At 36.8% G+C, this 19,822-nt stretch overlaps 1 protein-coding gene across 6 annotated transcripts in view; it reads right to left on the minus strand.

Annotated features, from left to right (window-relative positions):
• Positions 1 to 19,822, minus strand: part of RAB27B (RAB27B, member RAS oncogene family) — a 164,924-nt gene that overhangs the window by 57,016 nt on the left and 88,086 nt on the right. For 3 of the 6 annotated variants that reach the window (XM_067699040.1, XM_067699041.1, XM_067699036.1), the window contains exons 1-2: positions 8,636 to 8,769; positions 7,146 to 7,294 (exon numbers count right to left, since the gene is read on the minus strand). The exons of 1 other annotated variant lie outside the window; for it this stretch is intronic. The gene's annotated coding sequence lies outside the window, so the exon portion shown is untranslated. Of the gene's footprint in view, positions 1 to 7,145; positions 7,295 to 8,635; positions 8,918 to 19,822 lie in introns of those variants that run through there. 2 more of the 6 variants (XM_067699042.1, XM_067699037.1) reach the window with 2 other exon arrangements.

Raw genomic sequence — 19,822 nt, forward strand, 5'->3', positions numbered from 1 at the left:
ACCTTATGCCTAAAGGAACTAGAGAAAGAACAAACAAAACCCAAAGTTTGCAGAAGGAAAGAAATCATAAAGATCAGAGCAGAAATAAATGAAATAGAAACAAAGAAAACAATAGCAAAGATCAATAAAACTAAAAGCTGGTTCTTTGAGAAGATAAACAAAATTGATAAACCATTAGCCAGACTCATCAAGAAAAAGAGGAAGAGGACTCAAATCAATAAAATTAGAAATGAACAAGGAGAAGTTACAACAGACACCGCAGAAATACAAAGCATCCTAAGAGCCTACTACAAGCAACTCTATGCCAATAAAATGGACTACCTGGAAGAAATGGACAAATTCTTAGAAAGGTATAACCTTCCAAGACTGAACCAGGAGAAATAGAAAATATGAACAGACCAAATCACAAGTAATGAAACTGAAACCGTGATTAAAAATCTCCCAACAAACAAAAGTCCAGGACCAGATGGCTTCACAGGTGAATTCTATCAAACATTTAGAGAAGAGCTAACACCCATCCTTCTCAAACTCTTCCAAAAAAATTGCAGAGGAAGGAACACTCCCAAACTCATTTTATGAGGCCATCATCACCCTAATACCAAACCAGACAAAGATACTACAAAAAAAGAAAATTACAGACCAATATCTCTGATGAATATAGATGCAAAAATCCTCAACAAAATACTAGCAAACAGAATCCAACAACACATTAAAAGAATCATACATCATGATCAAGTGGGATTTACCCCAAGGATGCAAGGATTCTTCAATATATGCAAATCAAACACTGTGATACACCATATTAACAAATTGAAGAATAAAAACCATATGATCCTCTCAATAGATACAGAAAAAGCTTTTGACAAAATTCAACACCATTTATGATAAAAACTCTCCAGAAAGTGGGCATAGAGGGAACCTACCTCAACGTAATAAAGGCCATATATGACAAACCCACAGGAAACATCATTCTCAATGGTGAAAAACTGAAAGCATTTCCTTTAAGATCAGGAACAAGACAAGGATGTCCACTCTCGCCACTATTATTCAACATAGTTTTGGAAGTCCTAGCCATGGCAGAGAAGAAAAAGAAATAAAACGAATACAAATTGGAAAAGAAGAAGTAAAACTGTCACTGTTGCAGATCACATGATACTATACATAGGGAACCCTAAAGATGCTGCCAGAAGACTACTACAGCTAATCAATGAATTTGGTAAATTTGCAGGATATGAAATTAATACACAGAAATCTCTTGCATTCCTATACACTAATGATGAAAAATCTGATAGAGAAATTAAGGAAACACTCCCATTTACCACTGCAACAAAAAGAATAAAATATCTAGGAATAAGCCTACCTAGGGAGACAAAAGACCTGTATGCAGAAAACTATAAGACACTGTTGAAAGAAATTAAAGATGATACCAACAGATGGAGAGATATACCATGTTCTTGGATTGGAAGAATCAATATTGTGAAAATGACTATACTACCCAAAGCAAGCGATAGATTCAATGCAATCCCTATCAAACTACCAATGGCATTTTTTACAGAACTAGAACAAAAAATCTTAAAATCTGTATGGAGACCCAAAAGACCCCGAATAGCCAAAGCACTCTTGAGGGGAAAAAAAAACGGAGCTGGAGGAATCAGACTCCCTAACTTCAGACTATACTACAAAGCTACAGTAATCAAGACAATATGGTACTGGCACAAAAACAGAAATATAGATCAATGGAACAGGATAGAAAGCCCAGAGATAAACCCACGCACCTCTGGCCAACTAATCTATGACAAAGGAGGCAAGGTTATCAATGGAGAAAAGACAGTCTCTTCAATAAGTGGTGCTGGGAAAACTGGACAGCTCCATGTAAAAGAATGAAATTAGATCAGTCCCTAACACCATACACAAAAATAAACTCAAAATGGTTTAGAGATCTAAATGTAAGACCAGACACCATAAAACTCTTAGAGGAAAACACAGGAAGAACACTCTTTGACATAAATCACAGCAAGATCTTTTTTGACCCATCTCCTAGAGTAATGGAAATAAAAACAAAATAAACAAATGGGACCTAATGAAACTTAAAAGCTTCTGCAAAGCAAAGGAAACTACAAAGAAGACAAAAAGACAAACCTCAGAATGGGAGAAAATATTTGCAAACAAATCAATGGACAAAGGATTAATCTCCAAAATATATAAACAGCTCATGCAGCTCAATATTAAAAAAACAAACAACCCAATCCAAAAATGGGCAGAAGACCTAAATAGACATTTCTCCAAAGAGGATATACAGATGGCCAAGAAGCACATGAAAAGCTGCTCAACATCACTAATTATTAGAGAAATGCAAATCAAAACTACAATGAGGTATCACCTCACACCAGTTAGAATGGGCATCATCAGAAAATCTACAAACAACAAATGCTGGAGAGGGTGTGTAGAAAAGGGAACCCTCTTGCACCGTTGGTGGGAATGTAAATTGATACAGCCACTATGGAGAACAGTATGGAGGTTCCTTAAAGAACTAAAAATAGAATTACCATATGACCCAGCAATACCACTACTGGGCTTATACTCAGAGAAAACCATAATTCAAAAAGACACATGCACCCCAATGATCATTGCAGCACTATTTACAATAGCCAGGTCATGGACGCAACCTAAATGCCCATCGACAGATGAATGGATAAAGAAGGAGTGCTACATATATACAATGGAATATTACTCAGCCATAAAAAGGAACGAAATTGGGTCATTTGTAGAGACATGGATGAATCTAGAAATTGTCATACAGAGTGAAGTAAGTCAGAAAGAGAAAAACAAATATCGCATATTAACGCATATATGTGGAATCTAGAAAAATGGTACAGATGAACCGGTTTGCAGGGCAGAAGTTGAGACACAGATGTAGAGAACAAACGTATGGACACCAAGGGGGGAAAACGGTAGGGGTGTGGGGATGGGTGTGATGAATTGGGCGATTGGGATTGACATGTATACAGTGATGTGTATAAAATGAATGACTAATAAGAACCTGCTGTATAAAAAAAATTCAAACAAAAATACACACTACTATATATAAAATAGATAACCAACAAGGACCTACTGTATAGCACAGGCAGCTGTACTCGATATCTTGTAATAACCTATAATGGAAAAGAATCTAAAAAAGAATATCTATCTATCTATCATCTATATATATATATCACTTTGCTGTACACCTGAAACTAACAGAACACTGTAAATCAACAATATTTTAATAAAAATTGGAAAAAAAATGCCAAAAAATAAATAGAGAAGCAATCCAGGAGCCTACTAATGAGTTATACATTCTACTTTTGTTTCGTTGGGTTTTCTAGTAGCTAAGTGCAAAATTATCACCTAACAAGGGGTATTTGGGGAAATTAAATAGGTCAATTTCAAAATGACTAGAACCTGATGATGGCCTAGTGTGGTCCTGAGAAAAAAGCAAACCCAAAGTTGTTCATTACACTTTATTGCTACCATGTAGTCTTCATCAACTAGCATCCCGTTTCTTTTTTTTTTTTAATTTTTAAATTTTTATACAATTTTTAAAGGTTTCTTTCCATTTACAGTTATTACAAAATACTGGCTATACTCCCCATATTATACAATACATCCTTGAGCCTATCTTACACCTAATAGTTTGTACCTCCCACTACCCCACCCTACCTTGCCCCCCCCACTGGTAACCACTAGTTTGTTCTCTATATCTGTGAGTCTGCTTCTTTTTGTTATATTCACTAGTTTGTTGTACTTTTTAGATTCCATGTATAAGTGATATCATACAGTATTTACCTTTTTCTGACTTAGTTCAGCTGACTTAGTTCAGGACTTAGTGTAATGCCCTCCAAGTCCATCCATGTTGCTGCAAATGGCAAAATTTCATTCTTTTTTATGGCTGAGTAGCATTCCATTGTATGTGTGTGTGTATATATATATATATATACATTTATAATATATATATTTTATATTATATACCACATCTTCTTAGCATCCCATTTCTAACTTAAGATTAAAGAATAGGTCTTTGTCATATCATGTCCTATTCATTTAAACCTGTTTCAGTATGTTTTTACCCCTCAGTTATAAATACAAGGATATTTTCACTAAAGTGACTTTTTCCTAAGATATGTTTTGCAGTGTTTGTTTTCTATATTGTTTCTAATAGAAGCTTTCACTTCCAAACCCTGAGAAGCAGCCTTTGATAACTGGCATTGCCAACCTTGGAATGATTAGGATCAAAGGTTGAATCGGGGAGGGATAGGGGCAGAGACTGGGAGTAATAGTTTCCACGTATTTACTTGTGGTATTCATCTTTAGTTCACACAAGAAATTAAGAAATTAGCAAATGAGATGCATTGCTCCTGTACTTCCCAGCATTTGGAAGAAAATTTCAGAAAATCGGAAGCCTAAGTCAGTCCAAGAAGGTGCCTTGGGTCAATATAAGGCAGCTCTTGATCTTGGAAAAGGTTTCTACTTTTTTTAAGCACTAAGAGATGCTTCATTTTTTGTTCCCTCTTTGAAAAATCTACATTCGTTCTATATTTTTTACCATTTTGACATATCCAGAAACACTTATCAACAGTACATTTTGTTTATGAAAACAGTATATTTTGAATAACAGTCCATGAGAACTGAGTAACTCTTTTAAAGAACTTCTCAGGCTCTGAGGACCTTGCCTAAGTTAGATTGGACAAATATCATGCAAACCCATTTCGCTTTTTCTAATTATTTTTGTTCTGGTGTATCCCTCAGGTCAGACTTAACACACAGTTTCATTTTTCTGAGAAAGTTAAGAAGAGAGCAACAAGAAAACAGATCGGGTTGACCCCAAGTTCACTATAATTGAAAATAAATTTATGGGCTACAGAAAGAAAACTAAAATAAAATCTTGTATTTTTTTCTTAAGCCTCTTAAAATGAAAAATTTCCTCTTTTATAGAGTGTATGTATTTCTCTTTTTTCTTTATCTCTCTGTGTATGTGTGTGTATATACTTACACATATATACATCTATATCTATGAATATTGATACTCACACACATAAAAACATCTATAACTATGAATATCTATCTATCTAACTAAATGGGTAATAGGTACATAAATGAAAGAGAGGAAAGAAACAAGGGGAAAAAGGAAGATAAGGAATTAAACATGAAGTAAGAGTTGTAGGTTACCCAGGCCTAGAGCTAGACAACAGGGATATTAAAATAACCAATCTACTGCTTTTATTTTACACAGGAGAAAATTATGCCTTAAGGAGGCTGAATGCCATACCCATAGCTATACTATTCAGCACTAGTAGAATTTGATTAATGATGGGCTTCTTAAAGGTTTGATTTAAATCCCACCAATTTATGATATCTATATCTGCCTTCTCTAAAATTTCTCCCAGATTATGTGAGTGAGTCTTGATGTCCTTTTTACCTACTAAAAATATGTTGGTCCTGCATTTCTGGATATTAGGCATTTGGTTTGTATCACAGCTACAACTTACTTTACTTTGATATTATTTTTTACAACTGTATTAACTAAACTTTCACTATTATCTCTTAATTTGTGATCTAGAATATCTATCACATACCAAACAAATTGTGTCCTTTCTTGTGTTTGTAGGATCACAGTTTTGGAAGAGGGGTTGAAGGTGACTTAGTTCCTCTTCTCGGTACAAACCATCTCTACAATGAATAAGTCATGCAGTGGACTTAGTTTTCTCACATCTTATCGAGCCTTTGCAATGGCTTCCCACTTCTCTCCAGCCTCACCTTGTGCCCCTCTCCAGCCCCTGCTTTCTACTCTCTATAAACTCTTCTTTTCAATAGACAATATCTAAATGCTAGTCTTCTTCTTCTACTCCGAATAAAAATCAAAAGCCAACATGTACTTTCAAAAGCCTTCTGTGACCTGCCCATTATCGTCCCACCCCCAGACATACAGACAGGCTTCTTTGCTGCTCCTGGAAGATGCCAGGCAAACCTCTGCTTGTCGTTCCTTCAGTCTAGACAGCTCTTCCTCCCCGTAACCACAAGGTACGCTGCCTGGCTTCCTTCAGAGCAACCTTCAAATGTCACTTTCTCAGTGAGACTTTCCCTGGGCGCTTGATCTAAAATTTCAGCACTGCCTGGGCCGTGCCACTGCCACTTTCTGTGTGCTTCCTCTGCTTTATATTCTCTCCTTAGCTCTCATCTCTGATATAGCACGGATCCAACTTGCTCATCTCGTTTATTCTCTAAAGTAAAAGGCAAGCTCTCTGGGGTCTGGCATTTTGGTCCATTTGGTCCACCTCTGTCCACACACAGCCCAGAATAGGGCTTGACACTATTAATAAATATTTGTTGAATAAATGAACAAGAAACTTAAGTTCTTTTTCTCACTGCATTCAGCAGTTGTTTAGTTAGAAAAGACAACTTACTGAAGATTTTTTGGCTGTGTGTTAAACAGCATTTCATTCTCATTACTGATAATCCAGACAAGTTTCCTTCATTTAAGGAGGGCCTATAAGAGGTTAATATTTAAAGAATATGAATAATGCAAAGGGTGTGAAACAAATTAAGTAATACTCTGAACTCCAATTATGGGGTTTACAATAGGTTTTTATTATGCTTTGTGGTGTTGCTACTTCCTACTACTATATAATAAATGTCAGCTCCATACTACATCTAATAATGAGTGAAAAATCGCTCCCTTTTAGCCACCAGCTCCAGAAAGTGGCATACCCTTCATGGGAAACCCCTGGTTTGTCCTGTCTGTTTTTACTGTAATTGTTTTCCTGTCTCTCAACACTGCAAAAACTTGCTTAAGAGCTGAACTGTTGGTTAACCTACCTCTATGAATCAACTCAGGCAACTGGATTAATTGTGAGCTGAGCTTTATGGGAATAGTTGGTCTATGTTTCATGCTCTCCTGACCTGAAAGACCTGAAAAACTAACCAGAAATGTCCCAGGCTGAGGGTGGGAAAAGAGCAGGTTTCTGTTCTGAACCACCTGGGGATTTGGATGACTTCCACCTTTCCAGAAGTACAGCTAAATAAACGAAAAGCAATTCAGAAACCAGTAGATACTTTTAGTCTAAGATGGTGCACCAAGGAGCTGAGCAAATCAATTATATTAGGGTTACCTTTCCTGTAAGGGCGTCAAAGATTCCTGTTCCAGAAACGGCCTAGGAGAGAGCTGTGGTTTGCTTACATTTGAGATTCCCTTTATTCCTTCTTGGCATCTTTGAGAACAGCCTCATCCAGTTTCATCTGCAATGTTTTGTTCTCCTTTCTAAAGCAAAGATGGTACCATTTTATGGGAGGCCATTGTCGGTTCTTAAGCAGAAAAGGCTCATTAATATTAAACTACCTGCCAAGATGACCTTGTTTTGGTCATTCCTGAGAATCCCTTCTTGCCTTCAAGAAGGACTGATTCCCTCCGGGTAGAGGATTATGATAGGAAACTGTGAAAAATAAGTATTTAGGGGGAACAGCACAAGGCAAGTATGGCTCTCACTTCATACTACAATTTGGACTTTATAGTAGCTTAAAAACTCAATAAACTTAAATTCCTGAGGCTATCATGCTGAAGTTAACTTTTCTGTTAACTTTCCAGATTTAGAACTCTATACCCATGCATATAAAAATATATATATTTATAATATTACCGTGAATGTAACTCAATTTTAAGAACAGTACACATTTTTCTTTGAAACAGACTAAATCAAAATTCACAGCTATTATTACGTTCAACAATAATTTTGTTGCTAAGAGCTCTGAAACTACATGTTATTAACTTGGGCTTAATTTAATAATGTGCCATATACACAACTGGAATCTTATATACTCTTCATTTTAGGTCTTGAAATAAAAAGCAGTGTCCGTATTACAAGCGTGATGAATTTAACCAAACTCAGCCTCTTCCTAGGAACACAGCCTCTAGCTTCTGTTTAGGGACATTTCACCGGCTTTAATAGTTTTCAGATAATGAGATAATGTATTGAGTGGAAAACTCTTGGAAGCTAATTTATTGTGACCAGTTGAACAAACACACATGTACACACCCTCTAGGACTGCAACACCCGGATCACAATTCAGAAGGAACACGGGGAAAAAAAAAAAAAATTGGCAGACAGACATTGCTCTTGAGTTCTCTGAAGCTCTTTCACCCACGGACGGACATAGAAATGTCCTGTCGCTTACCTGGCTTGCCTCACGAAATGACTTCTCCTTAAACGAAACTCTAAACACATTATGATAATGAATTGTTTTTGGTTTTTTGTTTGTTTGGGGTTTTTTTTGAGATACAGATGAAAGGAAATTGACATTGCTGTGCTAGGTTCTTCTGTAATCCGAACCAGCTGTTTGACAGGCAAAAGCCAAAGTAAAGAAAGACAACCAGCTAGTTTTTGGATGACGTCCGCGTACCCATCACGTCTGCACCTGGATCTCGGTGGAAGCCGCCCCCCTACTGCGCTCACACCCAAAACCAGGCTCCAGGACCCGTCTCCCTCGCCGCGAGCCTGCGGCCCCTCATCCATGTCTCACTTCCTTTTCGCAGGCGAGCCGCCCAGCAAACCCCGAATTGGTGGGAACACATTCCAGCAATAACAGCCCGGCTTCCCCAACTCACCAGCCTGCGAAGTTTCCTCGGCGGCAAGAGGTGTCGGGTTTCAGAGGTTTCCTGCCCCCTTCCCAAGCCTTTGGACTCCTGGGGTCCGACTCCAGCAACGATCTGCCTTCCAGGGCGACAGTCCTGGGGACAGCTCCTATTTTTCCAACCTGTGGCGCTGGATCGGTGCAACGCCGGCCGGTTCCCAGCCCCTGCCAGTCAGGACTGCAAGTGGCCGGACTTGTAGCACCACCCCTGAGTCCGCGGAGACCGGGGATCTGGAAGGTTTGTGTGAGAAGAAGGCGTGTCTCCCAGTCCTAACGCGGACGTGCGGAGCGCACCTCAGGCTAATCTTGGTGGCGACTCAAAGGCGCTCGGCTTCTGGTTCACTTCTCTTCACTGCAGGGCTCCAAGCCCTAGCAGGCAGCTCATTCTTAGTCCTTTATTTTTGCGTGTTTTCTTTGATTTCTCTTTTTCATAGAGCCCTGGGCACCGGGAGAACTGCTTCCAACGCACTGCATTTCTCTCCTCCGGGGAGATGTCTCATTAACTAGAGAGAAAGCAAGGAACTGCTAGTGGAGAGCAAACAAAGACTACGGGAAATAAAAGGGCTTAGAAGGAAATCCGTGTTTTAAAAGTTAGAATCTGTTAATATGAATACATTAATCAGTATGCACCGCCCTAATCTTTGCCTCCTAAAGTCATTTCAGAGATAACGTAGGTTAGTAAATAGGTGTCATGTCTATGAGATCAGAAGAAACCAGGAGCACATACATGCACTGAACAAATCTTTATTAAGTACCTACTATGTGGCCGACCCTGTTCTAGACACTTCGGATTCATCTGTCCACAACCAAGATCCTGGCTGGCTCTCTTGAGGTCACATTTCAGACAGACTCTGACATCCCTGATGGTAACAGTAAGAATCCAAGGTTGAAGACATATAATAGCAATTGAGTTTTTCCACTGTGAAGAAAATCAAAAAGTTCCAAATATGTTGCTTGCATTCATGTTGGTAAATGATGAGGTGACTGCTAAAATGTTAATTGTTTGACCCAGTTCTGACAAGGTGCCTTAGAGACAATCTGAGAGGCACTGACATCAGCTATGGAACATCTCCTGGAGAAGTGCTGTGGGAGGCATCTGAAAAGAAAGAACCTAAAGCCAAAACCACATGCAAATAAACAAACAATAGCAAAGCAGTGGAGAAGAGGAGTGTTGGAGAAAACATTTGGTTTCACAGGAATCTGTCTATTCTACTAGGAAAATATGGGAGAAGTTCTATTTTCTGTGCCTCAATGGTCTTATCTTGAAAATGGGGATAATAAAATGTCTTTCTTCATAGGGTTATTGTGAGTAAATGAGTTCATATCAGCAAAGCGCATAGAACAGCACCTGGCACAGTAAAGTATATATGTTGGCTATATTTATTATTTTGGTAGCACTTATCTACTCCATTCCTCCAAAGTAAGGTCCGATTCATAAAAATTATTCTGATCTACTGTGAAAAATTACTGGAGGTTTGGGTTGTAGATTTTCAAAATACATATGCTGGGAATATATATTTATAGTAAATCTATTTTGCACCATCAGCAATATTTTTATTGCTGTGTGTATCTATGGGGCCTGAGAGAGATAAAAGAAATACATAAACAACTTTGACTTTATTTCTCTTTTTATAGCACATTAATTTAAAATGATTCTCTGTACATGATATAAAATGGTAATGTGTATTCTTCACCTAGTTTATGTGTTCAATTACATTAATCCTAATAGATATTATTTCCCATACTCCACAGCTTTTATAATGCCATTGTCCATAGATCATCTCATTTGATTTTCACAATATTGCTTTGAAAGGAGCAAGGCCTCTATTATTTTTTATTGTCCCCATTTTTAAGAATGAAGAAACTGAGGTTGAGGAAGTCCCAGCAATGTGCCGAGAATCACAAAAGTCCATGAATGTAGAACTCAGGTGTGCTGATCTGGAAGACAGAGCTCACAGTGGTCAGGACACCGTGCTGCCTCCCTTCTGTTTATGGACAAAGTTCCTGTCGGGAGAAAGTCTAACACACACGTTTATCGTCTGCTCTCTTTGTCACCCTTCCCTTCCCCGGATAAGTAAGTGTGTCAGCTGCCTCGTAAGGTTAACCCTTGCAGGGACAACTCTCCTGGAGTCACCTGCCACAGAAATCCTGTGTTTCTGGTTCCGAGGCTCAGAGGTACTAGTGTTACATTGTGATGCTATTCAGCTACTGGAGAGGGTGGAACTTTTCCTTCCCTGTGGGCAGAGGGTTCCAAAGATGAGACGGCAGTGGGAGAATATGAGCAGAATGATTCTTGGCCACTTCATGAAGGCCACTTTGACCAGAGATAGAGCAGAATAAAAGACCCTGGAAAACCATGAAAACAAGGTGACACAGCATCCTGTGTTGTAATAAAAAATAAATGTCTTCTGCACCTGGAGTTTACATAGCACAAATTTGATAGACGTAATTTCTGTCAATAGTTTTATCACTGAATAAACACAGCACTGAGGTAAACGGATATATAAATGTACATGGGTGACTTCTAGTTAAAAATGGTAAATTGATCACATGTGTTTCGTTTTTCCTTCCCCAAACTCCTCTGACACAAGAATAAATACATTTTTATATGTTATGAAACCATAAAGACAAATAAAAGGGAGAAGAGCAATCAAGAGACAAAATAAACTGCATTGGATGATTTGGAAAAACCTAAGTCATACGGAGGCTGGGTAACTGATCTGGAAGAGGATGAGTTGGACACTGCATGCCTGTAGGAGGGCTGATGGATGAGAAGCATTAACTCCCTGTGTAACCTGGGAGGCTCATGCTTAGGAGGCGGAAATACCACCAGAGAAGGAGGCCAGCTGGTGGGGTGAACACAGGGGCTTGGTTAGACGTCTGTATTCAGAATGCTTGGACCCAATGTTCCCTTCCGCACTGTCATGCAATCAACCAACCATAAGTCCCTCCATCTGCTCACCCCAGCCTCCAGGAGACTGGAGGTTTATTTTCTGGAGAAAGTAAACTAGAGTAAATTGTCGTTTAGCAAGATGAACTGAACACATGCATTTTTACTCTGCTCCTATAGAAAATGAATTAAAAAGAAATGTACCTTCAAGACAGTAAAAAAAGAAACCTCTTGAAATTGAAAATACTCAAAATTTTACAAATTTGAAAGATGGGTTATAAGATTAAATGTTCAGGAAAATAAATTTTTTAATTAAGTAATTAAACACAACAAGACATATCATTCTGAAATAATAGAAGCCCAGGAATAAAGAGAAGCGCAAAAAACATCTTCCAGAAACATAAAGCAAATCACATACAAAGGAAAAGAATAAAAATTTCATTGCATATGTATAAAATAGATAACTAATGAGAACCTACTGTATAGCACAGGGAACTCTACTCAATGCTGTGTGGTGACCTAAATGAAAATGAAATCCAAAAAAGAGGGGATATATGTATACGTATAGCTGATTCACTTTGCTGTACAGTATACACTAACGCAATATTGTAAAGCAACTATACTCCAATAATAAAAAAAAAAGTGACAGTGGCAAAAATAAAAATAAATAAAAAAATAAACCAAAAAAAAGAGCAATAATGCATCCAGAAGATTCTTTAAATGCCTTCACGATTTATAAATGAAATTATTTTGAAATGAGGATCGTGTACCCATACACAATGTCAGCCAAGTGTGATTAAAGATATTTTTAGACATATAAGGATTCAAAAATATATTTCCTTTACTGTTTCTAAGGAACGGTCCCCCCAACAAGCTTATAAATCAAGAAAGAGGGAGAGATGGAACCCAGGAAATGAAGGTCCAACACAGGAGACAGTGAAGTGAATTCTCCAGAACAACAGCACTAGAGAGAAGCAGAAGTCTGGATCGCAGAGGGAAAGTCTCCAGGAAAGAAAAAGAAAAAAATTACTTAATGTACATGTACATTTGAAATTTTTTTTTTTTTTTTTTTTTTTTTTTTGGTACGCGGGCCTCTCACTGTTGTGGCCTCTCCCGTTGCGGAGCACAGGCTCCGGATGCGCAGGCTCAGCGGCCATGGCTCACGGGCCCAGCCACTCCGCGGCATGTGGGATCCTCCCGGACCAGGGCACGAACCCATGTCCCCTGCATCGGCAGGCGGACTCTCAACCACTGCACCACCAGGGAAGCCCTGAAAAATTTTTGATAACGTCCATGTAGTGGAGACTGGAAGTGCTCATCCGATCCCAGGTTCTCTTTTTCCTGTGCACCCCACTGGATTTCAGTCCTTAGCCCTTTGCCAGTAAGGAGACATGTAACTGAGTTCCAACCAATGGTATGGGCACAGCAGTGACATACACCACTTCCAGGCCATTCCCATAAAATGACCTATGACATCCTCCATGCTTTCCTTCTTTCCTTATTAGTATCCAGACACAAAGACTAACTGAAGAGCTCTGAGGCACTAGAAGACACTAAAGTTCTGAGATGAAAGGTATTTGTGGCTCTGAATGATTGTGTGGCATAGAAACCCTAACTGTCACACATTGGGCTGTGACACGAGCAAGAAATAAACTTACACTGAGATAAGCCACTGAGAGTTTTAGGAGTTGTTTGTTAACGCAGTCAGACTATTCTTTTTTTTCTTTTTGGTTGTGCTGCGCGGCATGTGGGATCTTAGTTCCCAGACCATGGATGAAACCATGCCCCCTGCAGTGGAAGCATGGAGTCTTAACCACTGGACAACCAGAGAAGTCCCGCAGTTAGACCATTCTGATTGTTTCAGTTTGAAAGATCATTTGGGAGCATTTATGAATAATTTACAGTAGGTACAAAGTATACTAAACAAATTGAAAAAATGATATTAGTAACTCCAGGAAAAACAAAAGGTTATGAGAAAAGAAACAATAATAATATAGCACCCCATTCAAATGTGAATATAATCAGAATAATGGTAACACTGACAAGAGAGTAACCATAAACTACAATATAGCTGCATATGGAGGGTGGGCAATAGGGAAAGACGGTGCATGTATGTGCAAAACAACTAAATTCTCAACTATTATAACATAGTTAATAAACAATGTATGAAATTACTAAATAAAGAAATAGTAGGATAAGCAAACCATTTAGAAAAACACATGTAAGTATTACAATAAAAATCCACTGAAAGAGTCAAGTGTTTTCCTGTGGGGATTGAAACTGGGACGTAAGAGGAAATCTGTGCTAGTTTTTAAGAATCTGAACACCTATTTTTGAACATTATGAGATGTTTTTTACCTTAATAAAAATAAAAATAATATTAGTTTTAAAATATACATAGGAAAACAAAAGGTATGTGTTTAATAGAGAAAACATTACAATTTATTATTAAAGTATTTGCATATTTTTTGCATAATAACCTATGAGCAATGGAGAAAGTGAATTTAGGGTGCAGACTGAAGATAGATTTGAGAGGTTTGCACAGTCATTTATTCACTCAACAAACAGTTATTAAGTAACATGTGCCTGATACTTGGGGATATCAGGCACGGGGGGGGATAAAGTGGAGAACATGAAGGAAAAACATAAGGTACTCTGAGAAAATGAGCATGTTAAAGCTTTAAAGAACAAATATATTTGGTTTCTTCTCTCTTGTCCTAGGTGACATGAGCCACTGACTTAACTTTTAGGGTAAGAGATTGCCTTTCCTCCTTCAAAATACTCTTAAAAATTTCCATCTTGTCTTTTGAGTTGAACCCCACGCTGATGAGATCAGAGGTTTCCTAACTCACCCCATTCTTGGGATTGCAGTGAAAGCTTTGCCAGGTAGTCACACACGGGTTTGCCTCCACCCTCTGCTGATTTGCAGTTCATATGATGTCGTCTAATCACAAATAAAAATCAACCCCTCCCCAGTCTGAGGAAACCCCACAGCATGGCTCAAAATCACAAGCCTGGACTCCCAGGTCATGCTAGTTTTCCTAACTACTTTTAAAGATATAACGTCAAGGAATATATATGCTTAAGTGAAGTTTTACTGGCAAATTACTTTAAATGTGTAGAACGTCAAGACCTATTTTAGGCATCGAAGTGGACCTGTTCACATAATTATATGTACAGCATCTATTCTATGGTGAGGTCTTAACTTCCCCACTTCTAATTTCATTTTGACTCAGTTTCTTAAAACGTGAAAGGGACATACGCTGGAACCTTATATGGAAATCATGTAACTTAATCTAATTCTCTCTTTTTATGTGAAAGGAACATTCTGTGGGAAAGGAACAAATGGTTTCATGAGTAATGCTTGCATATAGACAAAAAACAAAAAATGCCATAATTATGGACAAAATTACAATTATCAACTTCAATCAATTTATCAAATTAAGGAGAAATAAATTCATATTAATAAAATTAATAATTGTATTAATTATAAATAATGATTAATTCATATTAATAAATTCATATTCATAAAAACTAAGCATTCTTTTCTATATATGTAGAAAAGAATGTAATGACAATATATATACATACACATAGTCATATGTCTACATATATAATTGCATGTGTGAACATAAGTATAGTCCTTTACAAGCACATGTAAAGTATATACGTATATATGCTTAATGCTAGCTTTATAGTGAGCTACAAAATAAAATGTCATATGAGCCTACCGTATAAGTGTAAACAACTGTATGGTGATTCCTTCATTTTCCCAAAATATGTTATCAAAAGAAAGTGTTCTTCTTCACAACTTTTGCTACTTTTTAACTGCAAACACTTCAGATTGTAATGCCACACACTTAGGAATAATTAAATCTGTGTTAAATTCTTTTGCCTGCCTTTTAACAAATTATCAGGTAATTTGTCCACACATCCAAACTAACATTGATTGATGTAATTTCAGGAAAATATGTCTTTTTCCCAAAATACTTTTTTGATCAAATTAAAGTTTTTTCATGAATGTTCCATTATAAGAGATCTATAATGATATCAATATAAGATAAACATCTCTTTTTTAAGGTATAATTTGGGAAATGATGTTCCTTATGTTTGATCATATATGATATTAAAAGATAATTTGCGAAAATAACAATTAGCAAATGAAGATTTGGTGATAGCCAAGAATCCCACGCTAACTGATTACTTTTTTTTTTTTTTTTTTTTTTGCGGTACTCGGGCCTCTCACTGTTGTGGCCTCTCCCGTTGCGGAGCACAGGCTCCGGACACTTAGGCTCAGTGGCCATGGCTCACGGGCCCAGCCGCTCTGCGGCATGCGGGATATTCCCAGACCGGGGCACGAACCCGTGTCCCCTGCATCGGCAGGCGGACTCTCAACCACTGCGCCACCAGGGAAGCCCTAACTGATTACTTTCTAAAACTGTATTTTTAAGAAATAGTAAGACTGTCTTATTAAACAATGTTACATTATAATTACATGAAATATCATCTAATTTATTTTTGTAATCAGTATGGTAAAAGTTTATATATCCATAATAATTTTTATTATATTTCTAAGATATATTTAAATGTCCTATCTCCAAAATAACATGAAAATTTTAAGTACCATAGCCATATATTACTTCCTGAAGCATGCATCGCTGCCATAACCACTAAGTAGGTTCCCATGCTGTGGAATTTTTAGCTACATATTTTATTAACTACTGTAGATTGAAGGAATGGAAGAAAATCTCTGTGTACTTCATATAAAATATAAATTTCATTAGAACTATTCAACTTATTTTAAATAAATTATAAATAATTTATTTTTATAGTCATATATTTAGTGTGAGTCTTGGGAGAGAAGATGTTTTAAAAGAACTGGTAAAAGAACACATGATCAGAATGAAGATACAACAGCTAATAAGAACTTCTCACTTTCTTGCATTTCTCCACCTGTAAAATGTGGTAAATATTAGTCATCTTCTTGGTATATGGCATTCAAACCCCTGTTTTGTTTGTGAGGTCTTCTCCAATTCATGTCTTGGTGAGAGTCCCCTATAAAAGCCAAAGGGGTCGGATACTCATGACAGGGGTGGCAGTATGCAGGGTCTGGATGCAATAGCATTGAGTGGTTCCCATGGTGGTGTTCTAATTACATGATTGAATGCTTTTAGACTTATAACTCTAGTTCTATGCCAGCATGCCCTGGAGCGGGGACAATAAAATATCAAACCTGGGAAAAGCAATCTTACTTTTAGAACAAGAATTCTAAATCAAAAAGCTTGACATTCACTCCATAGTTAGCCAAAAGACATTTGTGATGATTCTTCTTTGATCTTACATGTTAGAAACAGGGATTTAAAATAATTTGTTCTGTTCATAAAAATTTTATGTCTGACACCAGTATAGGTGTCCAAAGAATGAATGTTTGTTGAATGAGTCAATAAATAAATGAATCTGTTCACTACCTTGACATCCTTAGCTAGGAAGTTTTCAAAAAAAAAAAAAAAAGCCAGTGGAGGGGAGTGGGGCAGAGAAGAGTCTCTTGTCCATTCTGTCCTTTATATTTCATCAAATCTTACTTTTCATAACTGAAATATTAAGAGTTGGAAAAATAGATTTGTGAAAATGATTCAAGGAACTGTATATCGGTCTCTCAAAGTAAACGTGATTAGAAATAAAAGGGTTCATAGCAAATTAAGGAAACTCCTTGAGGCATCACGATACAAATGTGCATATTATTTTTCAATGAAAATTAGAAAGAGAGACTTTGACTCTCTCATTTCAGTTATTATGACCTTATGTCACGACTAAAGGTAAACATACTGGCAACCCCCTCTCCTACTATTTAACGTAAGACAAATAAATCACAGAAATGCCTTGGCTACTGCTGGGCACCCTCCGCCTTGACTCATCCCATCAGTGACAAAACTGGATCTGTAACAATCAGAAATGCACGGCCCAACTTGCATTTAATGATCTAAGATCTTTTAACATTGGTCATCACAATTTGGAATCTGCTTTCTCCAACTAATGGCAAGTGATTGCAAGTTTTCTAATCTCTTCTTCCTCCTTGAGACTCTCACTGTAAAAACAAAAATATTATCCTTGAAGCTTCTCTGTTTTAAAGTTAGGAATTAAATTAAAATGAAATGTTTGCTTAAATAATTCATTCAATTATTAATAACCACCCAATAAGTTAGAGAAAAAATTTAGTATATAGCTCCACACATGGCCATTCCTCAGTTGTTTTGGGAGAACTGTATTTACAGATTGAAAAATAGCACAAATAAAGCCTTTTGATAACACTGGAAATTTGTAAAGTATCTCAAAGTTGAATACAGTTCCTGACCCCATAACTCCATGACCCCATGATTCACGTAGTTGCAACTATTATTGTATGTAAGTTATTTTTGATTTGACATTGGCTTTTTGCTGTCAATTTGGTCCTGGGGGACCATAAAGCATCTGTAGTCCCTTAACACCCTCTTAGGACTCTTGCTGGCACAAATGACGACTTTTAGCTAAGACCTGTAACTACCAAATCTGTTTCTCCACAGTAACTCTAAAAGGGCTTGCTACTTACACCTCTGCATGTTATAATAGTGCTTTACACCATTAATAGAAACCATAGTTTTATTTATACTGCTGAATTTGTGTTTTCACAAAAACAATTAAATTATAGTCAATAAACCAGTTGAAGAAAGCAAAGGATTATATACTCAAATTTAATAAATACAAACGCTGAGACAAAAATTTGTTTATATTTAAAAAGACAAGATTTACTTAGCTGATAAATTAAAAATACTAAGTAGAATATCAAATTCCCTGATGATGTCCCGGAAGTCAAACATTTATGTGCTTTAACCTTGAAAACTGAAATTCATAATTTTGGATTCCATTGGCTAGAATAATTATCTCATCTATTTATTTACTGATCCTCAAAATAAAACCCTTTAGTCTTCATTTTGTCTTTTTAGGGGTCCCTGTTTAATGCATGTTTCTTCATTCAATTAATATCTACCTATAATTTTAAAATTACATTGTTTGACTGAATAGCTCTCATGATTATTGTGCTACTGGTAAGAGGGAAAGGTTTGGGTTGTAACAAATACTTTTGTTCAACAGTTCTTATTAAATTTCTTTCTTTGAAATGTTGTAACTTTTTAACAATTTGGTAGGTGGTATTAAATTAAGTATAATATGATTTGTTCTAGGACCCATGTAATAATCATGACTATTTTCTTGAGTCCTCAGTGTTGTTTTTGACCATTAAAAAATGTTTTCATATTTCCTGAAAATATGAAGCATTCTATTGTATACCTTACCTTAACTGATTTATCCATTAAATTAAAACTATAATGTCCTTTTATAACTAAAGAGTTCCTAGTTCTAGGTTGGTTAATTTTCCTAAAGCCATAGCTTAGCACAGATTTTATACATTGTGACTAATCTATAGTCAAAAATTTAGACTACATTTTTTAAAGTTATTTTAACCCCAAAAAGGTAACTGCTGATGACTTATCCTTTAGCACATAAATATTTTTAAATGAACAGTAATTTACACAATGAAATTCTACAGTATACTGGGCATAAGAATGCTGTTACTAACTGTACCTCTCATATGTGACTGCCCAATTCCAATGGTTTTTAACTTATTCAGAATAAGTTTCATGAAGTTCTTCAGTGACTAAACCTTGATCAGCACAAAGGATCACTGAGGATTGACAATAACATCAGCCTTAGGATGGATATGCTGTGTCCTTTCTGCATAAAAATGGTGCTATTAACCCTTCAAGCCTCCTCTACAGTTTATTAGAACTAAACTGTCAAGTCCTGTGCCCCAAATGCTTTGCTTACTGTTAGTTTGGATTTGACACCTACTTAATTTTTTTCACTTATTTGTGTCTGTTTATACCCAAATTTGTTTTACAAAGATGATAGTTTTTTATAACTGCATTGAATCCAGTAAGAAAAATAAAATTGAAATCAATAACCTAATAGAAAAATGGGCAATAAAGTTGAATAGGCACTTTACAAAAAGAGAAAATCCAAATATCCAGTAAGCATGAAAAGTTGCTCACCCTCATTAGTCATCAGAGAAATGCAAATTAAACCACACTGAGATACAACTATGCATCTACCAGGATGAATAAAACAAAATACCAGGTGTTGGTGAGGGCGTGAAGTAAATGAAATGTTTATTTACTGCTAGTGGGAGTGTAAATTGGTTTGACTATTTTGGAAAACTGAACTTGGGCAGAGATATGG

This window comes from Pseudorca crassidens, chromosome 12, assembly GCF_039906515.1.
Source record: "Pseudorca crassidens isolate mPseCra1 chromosome 12, mPseCra1.hap1, whole genome shotgun sequence".
Taxonomy (NCBI): domain Eukaryota; kingdom Metazoa; phylum Chordata; class Mammalia; order Artiodactyla; family Delphinidae; genus Pseudorca; species Pseudorca crassidens.